The 19,920-nt window shown below is 39.9% G+C and overlaps 1 protein-coding gene, 1 non-coding gene and 1 pseudogene across 2 annotated transcripts in view; all 3 read left to right on the forward strand.

The window, feature by feature from the left end:
• The window catches only part of DNAH8 (dynein axonemal heavy chain 8), a 467,072-nt gene that overhangs the window by 81,683 nt on the left and 365,469 nt on the right, over positions 1-19,920 (forward strand). Inside the window, exon 5 of the mRNA XM_071218442.1 lies at positions 2,963-2,989. The gene's annotated coding sequence lies outside the window, so the exon portion shown is untranslated. The remainder of the gene's footprint in view (positions 1-2,962; positions 2,990-19,920) is intronic.
• Positions 3,247-3,353, forward strand: LOC111764583 (U6 spliceosomal RNA). Its single transcript, XR_002797163.1, has one exon. It is a non-coding gene; the product is annotated as a U6 spliceosomal RNA (small nuclear RNA).
• On the forward strand, positions 9,706-11,487 carry LOC101437127 (glycerophosphocholine phosphodiesterase GPCPD1 pseudogene; annotated as a pseudogene).

The raw sequence follows: 19,920 nt of genomic DNA on the forward strand, positions 1-19,920 counted from the left end.
TGCGGCAGGGCCGGCTTTCCTGCCTCTTCAGCGTCTGGTGTCGGCGCTCAGAGGCCGCCCCACTCCCCTGCTCGCTGAGCGGCTTCCGCCCGCCGCAAAACCGCCGCCGCGCGCTCTGCCCTTTTCAAGGCTGGGTCTCCTCTCTCGACCTATAAGTGACTCCACGCCCCACTCCCCCTTTTGAGAACTGAGGAATGAAGGCGGGACTAGAGTAGACAGTTATTCTGCTATAGACATTGTGATTCTAGCAATGGAAGAACTTTTATCGTTGATGTGGAAGGCAGTGGCCCCTTGAGGTTCTGAGGGGAGGGAGAGGGAAAAACAGGCGACATATGGGGGCATTTACGGGACACTGGAATTGTCCTGAGTGACGTTGTCCTGAGTGACGTTGCAATGGTAGATACAGGCCATTACATATTTTGTTATAACCTACACAATTGTGCGGAAAAGAGTGTAAGCTATAGTGCAAACTGTAACCCACCCTTATTGGCAATGCTCCAAAACGTGTTCATCGGTTGTAACAAATGTACCACACTAATGAAGGATGTGGTTAGCGTGGGAAAGTGTGGGAGGGGGAGGGAGTGGGGCCTGTGGGAATCCCCTACCATTTTTTATAACGATTATGTAATCTGAAGTATTTTTTTTTAATCTAAAAAGTGTATATACGTATATGTAAAACAGTCGAAACACAGATCCCTCCAGGCCTTTTCTCTGCTCCCCTCTCCTCCTCCCTCATCCACACCTCTGAAGTCATCACTTTTCTTAACTAAGCTGTGTCTTTGCACCTTCCCTATTTTTGCACCCAGGATTCCTGCCTTCTGCCTAGATATAGCCCCCTCCCCTCCCCAGGCTCTTCCTGCGACTCTTCTTCAGACCCAACTCAAGTGTCACCTTCTCGGTCAAGCATTCTTTCCAGAAATTTCTCTTCCTGTCATACTCCCTCAGCCCTCTGTTAATTCACCTTTTACGGGCATTTACCACCTCGTCTTCGTTTTTTGTTTTTAAAAAAAAAAACCGATTTACTAGGGCTTTTTTGCTTTGACTTCTCAGAGCTCTTAACACACGGCCTCAGAGTTCTAGCACGCAGAAGGCCTCAGGATCCAGAAGGCTCAGAAACCCTTCAGGAAGGAACTAACCCGTTCCAAGGTGGAGTTACAGAAATGAGCACGAGTATGCCTGAGGGCCTCTGCATATCGGAGGCGTGGTTCCTGTGGCAAGGGTGACTCACTTTTGCACAGATGTGCAACTTGCTCACAGACTGCAGTCTTCCTAGACATGTAGGAGTCCCTCCACTGAAAATGACTGGGGATGACTTTGTGGGTGTACACTGAATCCCCAAATTTGAGGGGAAGGGGTAGTAGGGATTGAAAATGCTGACAGGCGGCAGCAAGATGTCTAAGAGAGGGGTGGGAGAAGGTCCATAGCAATTATCGCACATCCATTCTGTGATTTTATGTCCTGCAGAGTGTGAACGCTTAAGGCCTGGATTATTGCCTCTTTATCACAGAATTAATCATGTTATAGGGAAAAAATATAAACATATCTTGTATAGTCTATATATGATATATGTATACATATAATGCAAATGAAGAATGCACATGGTTTTTATTTTTAAAGAACCACACAGAAAGTTATAAAATGAAAAATAAAATTCTTCCTCCACTTTACTTGTGTAGTCTCACTCAAGGTGATCATTGTTACTAGTTTATTATGTATCCTCCCTGCAAAACTTTTTGTGTCTTTTATCTAGTCTAAACCATTACTGATAGGAATGTTATGTATTGTTAAGAAAAAACAAAGCTGCCAATTAAACCCTTTTAAGTGTCCATCTTAGAATTGATGATATACCATAAGTACGTGTATACACACTTAAAAATTTGCTTAATTAGTATCATTACACAATGTTCTGTACCTTGCTTTTATTTTTTCATGTAACAATGCCTTGAAGAACCTTCCATATCTGCATATAAAGCTCTACCTTATTTTTTCTTACCTCTAATGCCTACATTAGGATTATATAGAACAGTGATACAATTAAAAGGTCTTTTATTAAGGATCATTTAGGTTGTTTCCAGGGAGTTTGCTTTTTAGCTTGCTTTTGCTATTACAGATATTATTCAGTGAACAGCCAATCTTGTGTGTGTGTTATATATACATAGTGTTATACTATATTATAGTGTATAATAGGTTAAGTTTTTTTTTTAATTGATTTTGTAAAAATATTACATTAAAAAAAAATGAGGTCCCATTCAAACCCCCCCCCCACTCCTCCCCTAGCAACATTCACTCCCATCATCATGACACATCCATTGCTTTTGGTAAGTACATCTCTGGGCATCTCTGCACCTCATGGTCAATGGGCCATAGGTTAAGTTTTATTGCTAAGATTTTTCCACTTCAACTATGTAACCTATTAAAAGTTTTGCTATATTTTAAAGGAATTCCTCTATATAAAATAGTTTTATACATCTTCTAACTTAAAATTAAATAGCTGCCTCACTCTTTGGAAGTGATCAGCTAATATTTTAATATTTAGAGTTTAATACATGCCAAATTAGATTCAACACCTGAAAGCTATGTAGAAATGCACGTTAAATTATTTTGTTAGAGGAAGAATTCCACCACTTCCCCAAGCAAAATCTTCCCAAAATGTCAGTGGTCAGTTATTTATTCATTTTTTGAGACTCTTATATAATTTATTTTAAAATTTTAAAACAATAACAAATTATTTAGAATTTAGCTATCATAATACTTGCTTATCAATTTCCTTATATTCAGTGCTCACAGATTATTAATTATAAAGGCTTTCTATGCTCACAAAATAAGAGCTTATCTCATCTCTAATTTGAAATACATATGAAATTCAGCACTTGATTAATAGAAAACATATTGAACTCTTTACATAGAAAATGTATTCTATGAGGAATAATCTAATGGAATTTATTTTTCTGTCCCTAAACAGCTTTACACAAATCCCAAGGAACCTGAGGTAAGGAGATACACATAGAAGTGGACAGTATATTTATATTGTATATGAATATGTTTACCTGCATGGAGGCCATAGATTATATTTTTTAGAATGCAAATGAGCAAAAGAAGCTCATAGGGAGCTCTTTCAGTGTGTATTATTGTAAACTTAACCAATTATTGATTAAGAGATTTTCAAAAATTACCAAGGTGTGCTGGAAATAAAAACTCTACATAGTTAGCCTATCTCTAACATGTGAACATTAAGAATCTCTATTTGTGCTCACTTCAGCAGCACATATACTAACAATGGAACAATACAGAGAAGATTAGCATGGCCCCTGTGCAAGGATGACATACAAATTTGTGACACATTCCATATTTTTCATATGAGGTATATAAATATGTTCAAATGTTCATGGGGGCATTGCCACAGTAGGTAGAGAGTCACACAACAACTGAAAGAATATCGAATTTCCATCCTGGGGAGCTCTGCCATATTCTCTAATGGAACAGCAACAATCTCCCAAGTATAGGGGCAATGACTAATGAAGAAGGATGGTCCATTGATGGACCCTTGATAGTGACAATTATGCTTATGAGCCTTTTGCTCTTGAAATTGCAACTTAGCCTAGTGTTGTAGGGTGCCTAAGAGTTACCTCCTGAGAGCCTCCATGTTGCTCAAATGTGGCCCCTCTAAGCCAAACTCAGCATATAAATGCATTACCCTCCCCCCAGCATGAGACACGACTCCCAGGGATGAGCCTCCCTGGCACTGAGGGATTACTACCAAGCACAAGCTGGTGATGCAACTGGAAAGAGATCTTGAACAAAAAGGGAAAAAGGTAAATACAAATGAGGTTATACGGCTAAGAGACCTCAAAATGAGTCGAGGGTCATCAGAGTGGTAACACTTATGCATGTCTCAGCAGGATCTCATAGACAGCCAAAGAAGATACTACCCCAAATAGTGGGGCTCCTCAGGTTCTCAGGAGTCTCTTAGGTTCTACGGTCATGGCAGATAGCTCTGGAGTTTGGTGCCTTGCCAGTGGGCCCTACTTTGGAGTTTGTGCTCCCAAGTGTGAAAGAGTTGGTTCAGATGTGACTTCTTTACACATGCCTCTTCTGTCCCTTTTATTTGAACCTATATTTGGCAATGGAGTTGGTAGGTGTATGTCCAAGAGACTTGACTCTCTGGACTGTCCATGTGCCAGCTGGGCCCTGAGCCTCAGCAGAGTTGCATCATCTACTCTCCAGTTCATTGGACTCACTCAGGACAACTAACAAGGAAGTAAGAATGGACAACCACCACACCAAGGAACCAAGAGAGTCTAGAACTGCAAGCAAGAGAGTCTCATCCATCAGCCATAAGGGATAGAAGCCCCCTCTAAATATGAGATGGAGTGGTCATCACCATCCCAGAATCCTCAGAATTGGGGAATAAAATATGAACTAAAGTGGACTTACTGGTATTCTACTATAGACTTATTGTGATTCTAGCAGTGGAAGAAATTATATCATTGATGTGGAGACAGTAGCCACTGGCAGTGCTGAAGAAAAAGGAGATGTGAAATGGAGGCATTTTTGAGACTTGGAATTGTCCTAAATGACAATGCAATGACAGATACAGGCCATTATATATCCTGCCATAACCTACAGAATTGAGTGGGAGAGAGTGTAAACTACAATGTAAACTATAATGCATGCTTAGTGGCAATGCTCCAAAATGTGCTCATTAATTGCAATGAATATACTCCACTAACGAAAGAAATTGTTAATGTGGGAAAAAGTGGGAGGTGTGGGAAATGGTGCATATGGGAATCCCTTATATTTTTTTATGTAACATTTTATGTAATCTAAGTATCTTTTAAAAATAAATAAAAATATTTTAAAAAATAATAACTATCCAAATAATAGTTCATGTATTAGAAACAACTAAAAAAAAAGAATCTCTGCTTGTATAAAAATCACACTATTATTTAACTATTTCTAAATCTTGCTGTTATCTCTAGAAAGAATAAATGAGATATGGCATATTCTAAATTTTTTATTTTTGTCCTACTTACTTCTCCCCTTTGAGACTATTTACAGCTTCCATAGCTTCACCTTTTTACTTACCTCTCTGGATATCTTCCCTCTGTTTATTGAATCCTATTTATCCTGCAAGGCCAATTTAAATCCAAACCCTTCCATGAAGTCCTCTTTGGCTAATCTGTCCACACAAATTTCTTCCTTCTCTAAATTCCTTTTCCAGGAGGGCTCCACATTTTAACACTCTAAATTGATTCATATAGGGTAATTTATCTCCCCAACTAGATTGTGAATTTGTGAAGACAAGAGTCTTGTCCTGTGTTTTATCTCCCAGAGTGAGTCCTGGAGTCCTGGACACATAATAATTTCTCATGCCACTTCAAATTGTGGCTGTGGCTAAGGCACAAAAGTGGAGAGAGAAGCCCTCTGTTCCTTTCCTTCATTCTACTCTGTTGTCCTTCTAGCTCTCTTCCTTCCTTCCTTCCTTCTTCCCTTTCCCTTTCCTTTTTACTTGCTTTTAAGTTTCCTTTCCTAAATTTTTGGATTGGATTCGGCCTGACTACATAACCACAAAGGTTGTTTAATCTAATCAGTGGTATTTAAGACTAAATTAAGCATTTTTAGCCTTTAGCATACTTTCTTTGCAAGATTTCAAAGAGTTGTTTAAGCAAGGGGGAGAAATCTGGTATATATAGGTGGGTAATAGTTGCTGTCTTAGTTTGCCAGACTGCTGTGACAAGTATTATACAGTGGGTTGGCTTAAACAATAGGAATTTATTGACTCATGGTTTTGAGGCTAGGAGTCCCAAATCAAGATATTAGCAAGGCTTGCTTTCTCCCAGAGGCTCTATTGTTCTGCTGCCAGCAGTCCTTGGGGTTTCTTGGCTTGTATCTCTGCCTCCAGTCACATGGAGATGGCCTTTTCTTTTTGCTTGCCAGGTTTCCCCTGCCTTCCAGCTTCTGGCTCCTTCCTGTGGCTTTTTCTTTCTCCGGGTTTCTTTTCTTTACAAGACCTCCAAAATATGGACTAAGACCCTTTTCATTCAGCTGTGCCACACCTTAAATGAAAATGACATCATCAGTGTCTCTACTTACAAATGGTTTCACACCCACCAGAATGCAGATTAAGTTTAAATCTATCACAATCCCAAAGTAGTTCCATCTTTTTTTACTTTTGTCTCTTGTTTAGTTTCAAAATGCTTTTCCTGTAGATGTGTGTGGGTTAGTTTTCCTAATTAGCACCTCCTGATAGACTGCCAATAAATTGGTATCAAAGAAAAGACCGCACCAGACCATGTTAAGCAGGCAAGGGTGACTTTATTCAGGACTGTTATTGTGGGGGAGAGAGAGTAGAACTCATTTCTTGTCAAAACAATGAACAGCAAATTTCATAAGGGCTGGGAATAGGTTGGAGGAACAACCTGAGCTGATAGTTGGGAGGAGAGGAGGGGCGTTGATCACTGGCTGAGTGATTACTGAGGTTGTTCTTAGGGCAGTTTGTTTCCAGGGAAATGGCTGAGGGTCTTACTGAGAGTGCAATGAGGACTGCTTGATTTTCCTTTGCAATAATTAGGCAGTCTAGAGTCTGTAAGCATGGGAGAGAGGAGGGAGATTAGGAACTACCTATTTAGAAGCCTCTAAGGTGCCTTGGTGGCTGGGGTGAGAGGGAGAGAAGAGGAGGAAGTCTGGAGGGAGTTTGAGGTTCAGGCTAGTTAGAATCTAAAGTTGTCTTTACCTCTTTTCCCTTACATTCTAAGTTGTTTTCCTCTACAACCCCACAGTTTCAAGATTGGTTTCAAGGTAGTTAAGACAGGGTGGGAATGGGTAGGGGCCCTGGAAGACTAAGGCTGGCAGCTTGGTCAAGAGAAGGAAAAGAGCCTTTGTCTTTGGTCATTTCCTTACTGCAGTGCTTTTCATGTTTTCTTTTCTTCTCATAGCATTTTAAAATTGAGGCATAATTCACGTAACATAAAATTTACCATTTTAAAGTGTATGCTTCAGTGGTTTTTAGTAAGTTCACTATGTTGTGCAAACATCACCACTATCTAATTCCAGAACATTTCCATACCCCCAGAAGAAACCCCTTGTCTTAGTTTGCCATAGGGCTGCTGATACAAAATATCAGAAATATGTTGGCATTTATAAATGGGATTTATCTGGGGTAAAAGCTTACAGTTTTGAGGCCATGAAATGTCCAAATCAAGGCATCAGCAGAGATGCTTTCTCCGGGTCCTGCCACATGTTGAAGCAAGATGGCTGCTGGTCTTTGCTAAGGTCTCTGCCTTCCCCTCAAGAATCTGTTGTCTCCCGGAGCTCAGCTGTGGGCAACCAGACTTGAGCTGCTCTGTAGGCCCAGCTCTTGGAGGCTTGGTGCTTAAGTGATCCACAGCAGGGTCAAAAGGCTTCCTTTCTCTGTACTTCTGTCTCTGTGTCTTCGTTTATATCAGACTCAGTGTGAGGGTGGAGACCAAAGCTGGCTCACACTTCACTGATGTAGTCCAATCAAAAGCAATCTAATCAAGTGATCCAAAGTGAACCTAATGTAATCAAAGGGTACCACACCCACAGGAGTAGATTAGTTTAAGAACATAATCTTTTCTTTTTGGGATTCATAAAAAAAACTTCAAACTGTCACACCCACATGTGCCCCACAAAAGGCATCTTCATGTCACAACACGAGGTCCTGTGGGTGTGAACCCATTGTAGAGAGATTTGAAGATGTTATTAGTTAAGGAGTACCCAAACTGAATGAAGGTAGGCCTAAATCCAATGTGACTGAGTCCTTATAAGCAAAGGAAATTCAACACAGAAGGAGAAATCAAGGGGAGCAGCCAGAAGCTGGAAATCAAAGGAATCTGGAAGAGAAGGGAAGAAATGCCACCATGTGCATTGTCATGAGATAAAAAAATCTAAGGAACCCCAAAGGTTGCCAGCAGCTAGAAGATACCAAACCTGGAAAGAAGCAAGCCTCCTAGTCTCTAAAACTGTGAGTCAATAAATTCCCATTAAGCCAACCCATCATATGGTATTTGTTTTAGCAGATAGGAAACTAATACAACCCTCATAGCCATTAGCAGTTACTCCCCATTTCCTCTTCTCACTGACACTCTGCAATCACTCATTTACTTTCTATCTTTATGGATTTGCCTACACTAGACATTTCAATAAATGACATCATACGATATGTGGCCTTTTATGTCTGGCTTCTTTCACTTAGCATAATATTGTCAAGGTTCATTCATGTTGTAGCCAAAAAAGTACTTCATTCTGTTTTTGGATGAATAATTTTCTATTATATGAATACATCACAATTTATCCATTCATCACCTGATGGCCATTTGGATTATTTGTGCTTTTTGGTTAATGTATATAATACTGCTATGAACTTTCATATACAAAACTTTTTTTGGTGAACATATGTTTTCAGTTCTCTTGGGTATATACCTAGGAGGGGAATGTCTTTGTCAAATGGTAATTCTGTGTTAAACTTTTTGAGGAATTGCCAAATTGTTTTTGAAAGAAGCCACACCATTTCACATTCCCACAGCAATGTATGAGGGTTTCTCCATGTCTTTGCCAATACTTCCTTTTTTTTTTTTTCCAAATAACTACCTTTGGTGTGTGTAGTCATATTGCGTTTCTCTAATGACTAATGATGTTGAGCATCTTTTCATGTGCTTATTTGCCATTTATGTATCTTCTTTGGAGAAACATTTGTTGAAATCTGTATTAGCCCACCAAAGGCATGCCGATGCAAAGTACCAGAAAGCTTTTGGCTTTTTAATGGATATTTATTTGGGGGTAAAAGCCTAAAGTTCCAAGGCCAAATCAAAGCATCAGCAAAGATGCATTCTCACCAAAGTCAGCTACTGTTGATCCTAGTGTGTTGCCACGTGGTGAAGCAGGATGGCCACCCATCTCTTTGAGGTTTCAGCCTTCCCTTCTGGGCTTCCTCTCTCAGACTGAGCTGCTCTGCTTTCTTCCAGATTTCAGCTGCAAGTTGGCATCAGGCATGTCTCTTAGGGCTTCCTATGAGTCTCAGTTGTTCTGCTTTCTTCCCAAGTTCAGCTGTAAGCTATCTGGCAAAAGGCTCATCTTTTCCTGGGGCCTCAGCTGCCTGATTTCCCCAAATGTGGGAAACTCCACTGCATAATTTTGGTAGTGGGGGTCTATTAAAAAAAAAAAAAAAGCCCAAAATTTTAACAGGTAGTCTAATCTAATCAAATCTAATCAAAGGCCCCTCAACTGAATTAAATATAACCAAAGGGTATCACACCCAGAGGAAAAGATTACTTTAGAAATATAATCTTTCTCTTTTTCAGATTCATAGAATAATCTCAAACTGGCACACTCCATCCTCTGAATCCCAAAAAGACATTACAATATTGCAAAAACCTGAAATCATTTCAGTAGCAATGCTAAATACAAAATCACATCAAAATCAGTTAAAAGAATACAGTTTGTCTTGGGTGAAAATTATGTTCTAGCCACTGCAGCTTCCTCAGGTTGCCTGGAGGAGAGCTGGCAAGGCACAGTGGCTGGCTCCAGGCCCCAGCAGGTATGTGGTGCCAGGCAGGTGAGGCTGGTGGCTGCTGGGACTGCTCACCTGGTGGCGGAGCTATCAGGGCGAGCTGGTGGGTTCAAACTGATGCTGCCCTGGACCAGCAGCCCTGAATTTCATTCCGCCTTGAATTTCATTCCACCAGAATGACACCTTCTCAGATCACCTTAAGTAAAAAAGAAATTCTTTTACCAGGAGAAGTTTTGCAATATATAGAAACTGTGATCCTTTGAGAAACTGGAATCCTCAGAATGCTGTGGCTCTTCACCCAGAGAATGAGACAGGTGAAACCACCCCATGGAAAGTAGCCATGGTACTCAGTAGAGGACTATCAGTACAGTATCACTAAAAAGGGTGCTTTTTAGAGTCAAAGAAAGTGAAATTATTATTGACGATGGAACGTTTGGAATCCAAAATGGTGTTGAAACTCTGGATTCTGCTTGGCTGACATGTCAGATTGAAATAACATTACATTTGCATTATTTTGAAAAAGCTCCTGTCACAATAATCAAGAAAAAAATTTAAAAATCTAGATTTAGGGTAAGGCTGACACTATAGGGTCTGAAGGAAGGTGACGGTGATAGGGTATCTCCCACTGTTCTCCACAAAATGTCTAACTAATAGCTTGGAGATAGCCTTGATAAGCAGCAGTGAGTTCAAGTGCTGGCATTCCCAGCCAGATTGTGGGCATGGTTTACAGCCTGATCGTTGGATGGACAGATAACCTGGAACTAATCTTTGATTTTTTTGAGGAAGACCTCAATGAACCTGTAGTTCAGGGCGATGCTCTTCCTGGACATGTGGGGACAACAAGTCTCTTATCATCCACCATTGTCAAGAGGAGGAAGAGTGCTGGAATTCTTACTTTTCCTATCATGAGCAGGCGTTCCAGAAAAATAACAGGCAAAGTAAGAGTGGGCTATATAAATTTTAAGCCATTGCTAGCATACTGTTGAGGCACGAAATCTTTGTTTTCTAAGTATTGGAAGCCAAGAAAACCATTGGATGTTGCACACCGAGGTGCTGGGAACTCTATAACAACTACCCAGCTTGCTAAAGTTCAAGAAAATACTATTTCTTCTTTAAGAAATGCTACTAGTCATGGTGCAGCATTTGTAGAATTTGATGTAGATCTTTAAAAAGATTTTGTGCCTGTGATAATGTCATGATCTTAACTGTTGTTCGACTATGAGAAGAAATTTGGTATTGACCCAGTCAAATTATTTGAAATTCCAGTAAAGTAATTAACATTTGACCAATTCCAGTTGTTAAAGTTCACTCATGTGACCACATTTAAATCTAAAGATCAGAAAGAATTTGTGATTGAAGAGGAAAATTCCTTCTCTGAAAATCAGCCATTTCCTTCTCTTAAGACGGTTTTAGAACCTTTGCCAGCAGATGTAGGGTTTAATATAGAAATAAAGTGGGTTTGCTAACAAAGGGATGGCACGTGGGATGGTAACTTGTTAACATGCTTTGACGTGAACCTGTTTTTGGATATTATTTTTAAAACTATTTTAGAAAATTCTGGAAAGAGGAGAATAGTCTTTTCTTCATTTGGTACAGATATTTGCACAGAGGTTCCACAAAAGTAGAGTAAATGTCCCATATTATTTTTGACTCAAGGAAAATCTGATATATATCCTGAACTTATGGACCTCAGATCTTTGACAACCCCCACTGCAATGAGCTTTGCACAGTATGAAAATCTACTGGGAATAAGGTGCACATATACTGAAGCCCTGGTCAGAAACCTGACCTATATTCAAGAGGGAAAAGCTTAGGGAGTAGTCATATTCTGCTGGGGTGATGACACCAGTGATCCTTAAAACAGTAGGACACTGAAGGAATTTGGAGTTAATGGTCTAATTTATGAGAGGTATTTGTTTTTTGTGAAAAATTTCTATGAAAAATTAGAAAAAAAGTAGTTTTTACCTTACAAAATTATAAATAAAATTAAACTTAGTTAAATTAAAAAAAAATTACCCTCTGGCTGTAGACCTGTGAAACTTACAAAACTAGTTACCTGCTTCCAATATACAAATGTGGCACAGACATAGGAAATACATTTGCATGCCATAAGGAGAATTTGGGAGGGAAACGTGCATCACGGTTACCCAACAGTTTCGAAAACCTGTAGGGCATGCGCCATTAAATTTCAAGGTCAAGAGTCCTCCTTAAAATGATTGTTTCTTCTTCCCCTCAGGACCTCATGCCCCACTCCCCTCCCTTCCACAGACTTGCCCAATGGCCATACTTTTGGTTCCACCCTCTTCAAGCATCTGGGTGGTGACTGAGCCCAAGACCTCACCCTCCAAGAACATTGGGCGACAGCCACACTTTTCCCAATCTCTGAGGGACAATCTCAGCACCCTTAGTACAGTGAAGTGGTGGCAACATTCTCCCTAATCTCTGGCATAGAGTCCCAACCCTCTCAGAAAAGTGAGGTAGCGACCTGGTCCTCCTTAATCGGTGGGGACTAGGCCCAACCCCCTCAGAGCAGTGTGGTGGTGACCTAACTCTCCCCAACCTATGCAGAACAGGCCCACTCCAGTTAGAGCCTGGGGTGGCCAAACTCTCCCTGAACTATGGGCCTCTTCAAATGCCTGGACAAACTCACCCTCTCCGGAACACCTGTGTGGGGTCCCTCTCTTGACCTGAGGAGATGTCTTAATTCCAGTCCTCAGCTTCCATGATCTTCTTAAAGCTGATTGCCCTTCAATCTCTCTACTCCCTGTCCCTTTTCATTCAGACTACAGTGGTTTTGTTCATATGGATTTTGCAAAAAGTTTTTTGGCTTAGCACTCAGAAAACAGGGGTCCAAGCCACCAGACAATAAGACTTCCCAGAAATCTTTCTTGGATAATGCGTTTTCAATCCTGACTTACAAGTTCCAAGTTTGGTTAATTCCTCAGATAGGACACTATTGTCTGGGGACTTGATTTCCAGAAACTTGGAATTTCCAGAATAAGTATCCCTTTGTACCCAACAATTCAGTTCTCAGTTTATCTTATTCCTCTTGCATTTTGCTATAAGCTGCAGGGAGAAGCCAGGCCACGTTCTCCAAATTTACTTTGGAAATCTCCTCAGCTAAATTCCCAAACTCATCATTTTCAAATTCTACTTTCTATCTAACATCAGTAGTCTATCTTGCCAAGTTCTCTGCAACTTTAAAATACGAATCACCTTTCCTCCAGTTTTCAATAATAGTTTCATCATTTCCTTCTAAGGCCTTATCAAAAGTCTCTTTAGAAAACAAAAATCTCTTTAGTATCCATATTTCTACCAACAGTCTCTTCATCCACTTCCCCTCTTCAAAGCAATCTTACATTTAGGTCTTTGATTAATTTTGAGTGAATTTTTGTATATTGTGTGAAGTAGGGCTCCAACTTCATTTTTTGCATGTGGATATCCAGTTGTTCCAGCACTATATTTTGAAAAGACTATACTTTTCCCATTAAACGGTGTTGGCTCCCTTGTCAAAAATCAATTGATCATAATCTTATTGGTTATTTCTGGAATCTCTGTTCTGTTCCCTTGATCTTATATGTTTGTCTTTATGCCAGTATCATACTGTCTTTCTTACTGTACATTTGTAGAAAGTTTTTTTTTTTTTTTTTTTTTTTTAAGGTGGTACTCATTTATTTTCAAGGTCTGAATGCAGCAGGAATGCCTGGTTTGTTTTTATTTTTATTGTTTTCCCTTTGCACAAAAGAACTGAGAAAATTCCAAATTGCCAAAGGACCAAAACAAAAAATAGATGGATAGGAGGCTGTGAGTTGGGAAAAAAAAACCAACATGGTAAAGAAAATACTGTATTAATTTAAATGCAATCTTCATTTTTTGTGTGTGTGCACAAGGTAGATTCTCTTCTGCTCTAAGGTATTCCTGCATTCCCATTTTCTCAGATTAACTCTCCTTCTGCTACTGCCTGAGCCCTTCAGAGAGACACTACCCAAGGCAGCTCCACCTCAGAACATAAATACAGGGTCTAAACAGCAGATCTGAGGTATTACTGTAGTTTCCTGATAGGCCATATTTTTTTTCTCCCTTTTCTCTTCTCCTGCTTTATTTTATTTTTTTTCCTTTTCTTTTTTTTTTTTTAATATTTATTTATTATTATTATTTTTAATTACATTAAAAAATATATATGAGGTCCCATTCAACCCCACCGCCCCCGCCCCCCACTCCCCCCACAGCAACACTCTCTCCCATCATCGTGATACATCCATTGCACCTGGTAAGTTCATCTCTGAGCATCACTGCACCCCACAGTCAATGGTCTACATCATAGCCCAGACTCTCTCACGTTCCATCCAGTGGGCCCTGGGGGGATCTACAGTGTCCCGTAATTGTCCGTGAAGCACTATCCAGGACAACTCCACGTCCCAAAAACGCCTCCACATCTCATCTCTTCCTCCCGTTCCCCACACCCAGCAGCCCCCATGGCTACCGTTCCCACACCCATTCCACATTTTCTCTGTGGACATTGGATTGGTTGTGTCCATTGCACACCTATGTCAAGTGAGGGCTTAGATTCCACATGGGTACTGGATGCACTCTTCCCGCTTCTAGTTGTAGACACTCTAGGCTCCATGTTGTGGTGGTTGACCTTCTTCAACTCCATGTTAGCTGAGTGGAGTAAGTCCAATAAGTCAAAGTGTAGGAGCTGAAGTCTGTTGAGGCTCTGGGCCTGGGTGTCATATTATCAGTCCAGAGATTCAAATCCCCTACATATATCTTAAACTCAGCACCAACTACAATTTCAATAAAGTAGCATGCAAGTCTTGTGAAAAGAGATCCCCTCTGAGTCCATTTCCATTACGCAGAAACACCAGCTCCAAAGAAGGGCCATCTGTCATGGCAGTGAACCCCTTCTGCCATCACCATAGAACCCGTGGGTCTCTTTATCCCTCAAAAGAACCAATACCTGGTTGTATCTACCTTATCTGTCTCTTAGACTCTGTTCAGTTGTACATAGGGGTATTCCTTCCGACAACCTCCAGACTCTTTTTTGGAGACTCACAGCCTTATAATCTCATTTCTTCTTTCCATTTCCCCCTTACATTAGGTCAAACCGCTTCCCGAAGTCATGTTATTATATGTAGACAGGTATATTCTGCTGTTCCGCATTGAATCTTTAATTCAAGGTCCTTTTCTAGTTGCTTCTTCAGCTGGTATGTGGTAGTGATCCCTTGGTGCCAGGGAGGCTCATCCCCGGGTGTCGTGTCCCACGCTGGGGGGAATGCATCACATCTACACGCTGAGTTTGGCTGTGAGAGTGGCCACATTTGAGTAACATGAAGGCTGTCAGGAGGAAACCCCCAGGCACAATGCTACTCTAGGCCTTGTTCTTATTGCAGGTGCATAGGCTCAAAAGTGTAGCCATTAGTATCAAGAGCCCACTGTTGGGCCCTCCTTCCTTCCTGGTTCTTGCCGTTGCACCTGGAGGATTGCCGCTGCTCTCCCAGGGCCCACAACAGTGACCCCCCGGCCAGGAGCCCAGTACCCCCCCAGCTGTTGTTTTTAATTGTTTCCACTATGGGTATATATAGACATTACCATATACCCTGGGCATATGCCCTGTATAACTCCCTGTCAACCATATATATCCTGTCAATAACATCCCATATCAGTATTCCTCCGCTGCCATTGTTGAACCACTCTGTGATCCAAAACTTCCCGTAAAGTGAATCCCAACATAATGTCAGCTTCAGAAGAGTCTTAGATCACCAAAATTCATCTATACAATATACAGTATTTCCCCAGATCCACCATAAAACCTTTTCCCTTCCACAGCAATAATCTTTTAACTTATTCATATCATATTTCCTGAAACTGATGTACAGATTCCGAAACTATAGTTTTCAAACAAGGTAACATTTGTGCTTACTATGTGGTCCATACTTTAGGTTGTACAGTTTTCTAAATTTTTTAGTTATCCTATGTTTTGTCTTATGGTTTTCATTATTAGTCTGTCGTCCCCTATATGTTTTTGGTGTAATATTAGCTGTTTTATATTCATCCTCGTGTACTCTCACATAACTCCTCTTTTGCCCCCTTATTTACCTTTGTTCCATCCATTGCACGTCCATTTCCCCCTCCCCTTAGGGCCCACAACGCCTGCCAATCTAATGCCCTGGGAGCCGTCCTTTCTCACGAGAGATACAGTTCTCTCTATTCGACAGCATTAGTCTTCCCCAGGATATGGGTCCACCCCACCCAATGGTAGAACCCACCTTGGCAAAATGAGCCTTCACCTATTCCCTCCGGAGTCCGTCCCGCATCAGACCATACCCCCTGAGCGTCCTAACCAGGTGACCCTCCTACTTATACTTTGATACGTTTTACTCAACATTTAGTTCTCAACGAACTTCTGGCACTCTCCCATGTTTGTATGTTGCCCCTCCCTCCCACCTATTTCTTGGACCATATTACCCCTCTTCCCATCCCCAGCCCCCCTCAAACCCAGAAAACCCCACCCGAAGGTAACCCCTTGTCCCCATTTTGTCCCTTCTTTGTGCTCATACTTACCCCCAGCTCATCACAGATTCCACCCCTACAGACATTAACTCACATCCTTCCTCCGCCCCCCGATTTCCAGTAAGCCACTTTTCCAGACTCTAGCTCTCTGAGGCAGTTAACTTATTTCATATCATTGAGGTCATATAGTATTTGTCCTTCAATGCCTGGGTTGCTTCACTTAACATAAGATTCTCAAGGTTCATCCATGTTATCACGTGCGATTGTAGTGTATTGGTTCTTACAGCTGAGTAGTATTCCATTGTGTGTATATACCACATTTTATTGATCCACTCATCTGTTGATGGACTTTTGGATTGATTCCAACTTTTGGCGATGGTGAACAATGCTGCTATGAACATTGGTGTACATATATCGGTTTGTGTCCTTGTTTTCAGATCTGATGGGTATATACCCAGCAGTGGTATTGCTGGGTCATATGGCAAATCTATGGATAATTTTTTGAGAAACTGCCAAACTGTCCTCCAGAATGGTTGGATCCTTCTGCATTCCCACCAGCAATGGATGAGTGTTCCCCTTTCTTCACATCCTCTCCAGCATTTGTATTCTACTGTTTTTTTCATGGCTGCCAATCTTATGGGAGTAAGATGGTATGTCATTGTAGTTTTGATTTGCATTTCCCTGATAGCTAGGGATTTGGAGCATTTTTTCATGTGCTTTTTAGCCATTTGTATTTCTTCTTTGGAGAAGTGTCTGTTTAAATATTTTTCCCATTTTTTAAATGGGTTGTTTATCTTTTTGTTTTCGAGATCTATGAGTTCTTTATATATGCAAGTTATAAGTCTCTTATCAGATATATGGTTGCCAAATATTTTCTCCCATTGTGTGGGTTCCCTTTTTACTTTCTTGACAAACTCCTTTGAGGTGCAGAAGGCTTTAATTTTGAGGTAGTCCCATTTATCTATTTGTTCTTTTGCTGCTCGTGCTTTTGGTGTGATATTCATGAAGCCATTTCCTATTACAAGGTCCTGTAGATGTTTCCCTACACTGCTTTCTAAGGTCTTTATGGTCTTGGCTCTTATATTTAGGTCTTTGATCCATCTTGAGTTGATCTTTGTATAAGGTGTGAGATGGTAATCCTCTTTCATTCTTCTACATATGGCTATCCAGTTCTCCAGGCACCATTTGTTGAATAGGCCATTCTCTCCCAGTTGAGAGGGTTTGGTGGCTTTATCGAATATTATATGGCTATATACATGAGGTTCTATATCTGAACTTTCAATTCGATTCCATTGGTCTGTGTGTCTCTCCTTATGCCAGTACCATGCTGTTTTCACTACTGTAGCTTTGTAGTATGTTTTGAAGTCAGGAAGTGTGATTCCTCCTATTTCGTTTTTCTTTTTCAATATGTCTTTGGCTATTCGGGGCCTCTTTTTATTCCAAATAAATTTCATAGTTAGTTTTTCTAGTTCCTTAAAGAAGGCTGTGTTGGTTTTTATTGGGATTGCATTGAATGTGTAGATCAGTTTTGGTAGGATAGACATCTTAATAATATTCAGTCTTCCTATCCATGAACAGGGAATATTCTTCCATTTATTTAGGTCTTCTTTGATTTCCTTGAACAATCTTGTATAGTTCTCGATGTATAAGTTTTTTACCTCTTTAGTTAAATTTATTCCTAAGTATTTGATTTTTTTATTTACTATTGTGAATGGTATTTGTTTCTTGATTTCCTCCTGATCTTGCTCATTATTGGTGTATAGAAATGCTACTGATTTTTGCGCATTGATCTTATAACCTGCGACTTTGCTAAACTCATTTATGAGTTCTAGGAGCTTTGTTGAAGATCTCTCAGGGTTTTCTATATATAGGATCATGTTATCTGCAAATAATGAAATTTTGACTTCTTCCCTTCCAATTTGAATGCCTTTTATATCTGGTTCTTGTCTCAGTGCTCGAGCCAGTACTTCCAAGACAATGTTAAATAGGAGCGGAGACAATGGGCATCCTTGTCTTGTTCCTGATTTTAGAGGGAAGGATTTCAGGATTTCACCATTGTAAACAATGTTGGCTTTAGGTTTTTCATATATACTCTTTATCATGTTCAAAAAGTTTCCTTGTATTCCGATCTTTTGGAGTGTTTTTATCAGGAAGGGGTGCTGTATTTTGTCAAATGCCTTTTCTGCATCTATAGATATAATCATGTGGTTTTTTTCTCTCAATCTGTTTATATGGTGTATTACATTGATTGATTTTCTTATGTTGAACCATCCTTGCATACCTGGGATAAATCCCACTTGGTCATGGTGTATAATTCGTTTAATGTGTTGTTGAATACGATTAGCAAGTATTTTGTTAAGTATTTTTGCGTCTAGGTTCATTAGAGAAATTGGTCTGTAATTTTCCTTTCTTGTGGTGTCTTTGTTTGGCTTTGGTACTAGGGTAATGTTGGCATCATAGAAGGAATTAGGCAGTGTTCCTTCTGTTTCGATTTTTTGGAATAGTTTCAACAGGATTGGTGTTAGTTCTTTCCGGAATGTTTTGTAGAATTCACCTGTGAAGCCGTCTGGCCCTGGGCTTTTCTTAGTTGGGAGATTTTTAATGACTGATTCTATCTCTTTGCTTGTGATTGGTTTGTTAAGATCATCAATTTCTTCTTTCGTCAGTATGGGCTGCTTATGTATTTCTAGGAATTTGTCCATTTCCTCTAAATTGTCATTTTTGTTGGAATATAGTTTTTCAAAGTATCCTCTTATGATAGTCTTTATTTCTGTGGGGTCAGTGGTGATATCACCTTTCTCATTTCTTATTTTGTGTATTTGCATCTTTTCTCTTTTTTTCTTTGTTAGTCTCGCTAAAGGTTTGTCAATTTTGTTGATCTTCTCAAAAAACCAGCTCTTGGTCTTGTTTATTTTTTCAAGTGCTTTCTTATTTTCTATTTCATTTAGTTCTGCTCTTATCTTTGTTATTTCCTTCCTTCTTCTTCCTGTTGGGTTACTTTGTTGTTGTTTTTCTAATTCCTTCAAATGTGCTGTTAATTCTTCAATTTCTGCTCTTTCTTCTTTTTTGATATATGAATTTATGGCTATAAATTTCCCTCTCAGTACTGCTTTTGCTGCATCCCATAAATTTTGGTATGTTGTGTTATCATTATCATTTGTTTCAAGGTAGTCATTGATTTCTTTTGAGATTTCCTCTTTGACCCACTGTTTTTCTAAGAGTGTGCTGTTTAATTTCCAAATTGTCGTGTGAAGTCTGGGTCTCTGTCCCTTGCAAATTTCCAGCTTGACTCCACTGTGGTCAGAGATATTGTTTTGTATGATTTCGATCTTTCTGAATTCATTAAGCCTTTCTTTGTGGCCTAGCATATGGTCAATCTTGGAGAATGTTCCATGTGCGCTTGAGAAAAATGTATATCCTGCTGTGTTTGGGTGTAATGATCTATATATGTCTATTAGATCCAGCTCTTCTAATATACTGTTCAAATGTTTTGTTTCTTTAGTGATTCTCTTTTGAGATGTTCTGTCCAGAGTTGATAGTGGTGTATTAAAATCCCCCACTATAATTGTAGATGCATCTATTCTTTCACTTAGTTTTTCCAGCGTTTGCCTCACATATTTAGAGGCGCCCTTGTTAGGAGCATAAATATTTATGATTGTTCGATCTTCTTGACAAATTGTCCCTTTCACTAAAATATAGTATCCTTCTTGGTCTCTCACAATTGTTTCGCATTTAAAGTCTATTTTGTCTGATATTAATATAGCTACTCCTGCCTTTTTTTGGTTGTTGTTTGCTTGTATGATTGTTTTCCAGCCATTCACTTTCAACCTCCATGAGTCTCTGGGTCTAAGATGTGTCTCTTGTAGGCAGCATATAGA

The sequence above is a fragment of the Dasypus novemcinctus genome, chromosome 11, assembly GCF_030445035.2.
Source record: "Dasypus novemcinctus isolate mDasNov1 chromosome 11, mDasNov1.1.hap2, whole genome shotgun sequence".
Classification (NCBI taxonomy): domain Eukaryota; kingdom Metazoa; phylum Chordata; class Mammalia; order Cingulata; family Dasypodidae; genus Dasypus; species Dasypus novemcinctus.